We start from the raw sequence: 598 nt of genomic DNA, 5'->3' as shown, positions 1-598 counted from the left end.
ATATGGTCATACTTCATATTCATGTTATATTAGAAAGTATGGTATACCTAGCGGCGTTTATGTATGGAAAAAGAAGGGAGATGACTCCCTAATTACTAACAGAAATGGACCCAACATAAATTGGGTACCTGAGAAAAGCAAGTGATCTGTTTTGCAGGTATGTCTTTGAACACAAGGACAAAAATGGTACTTAGACAGTGGGTGTTCGAGACATATGACAGGTGATAGATCAAACTTCATGGATCTCTCACTTAAAGGAAAAGGATACATCACGTACGGAGACAACAACAAGGGAAATATTCTTGGCACTGGAACAATTGGTAATTCATCTCAAACTCTTATTGAAAATGTCCTTTATGTCGAAGGATTAGAACATAACCTCTTGAGCATAAGCCAACTCTGTGACAAAGGTAACCTTGTATCTTTCGATTCTGATTGTTGTATTATTCGTGACATTTTATCTAATAATGTTAAATTTGTTGGTCATCGTATAAATAATATTTACATGGTTAATTTGGATGATGTCTCTACTTTGTTTTCAAAATGTTTTATTTGAAAAGAAGATGACATCTGGCTTTGGCATAGACGCGTTGCACAT

The sequence above is a fragment of the Lupinus angustifolius genome, chromosome LG15 (genome assembly GCF_001865875.1).
Source record: "Lupinus angustifolius cultivar Tanjil chromosome LG15, LupAngTanjil_v1.0, whole genome shotgun sequence".
Taxonomy (NCBI): domain Eukaryota; kingdom Viridiplantae; phylum Streptophyta; class Magnoliopsida; order Fabales; family Fabaceae; genus Lupinus; species Lupinus angustifolius.
The sequence above is the reverse complement of the archived record's forward strand: the minus strand, read 5'-3'. Positions refer to the sequence as shown.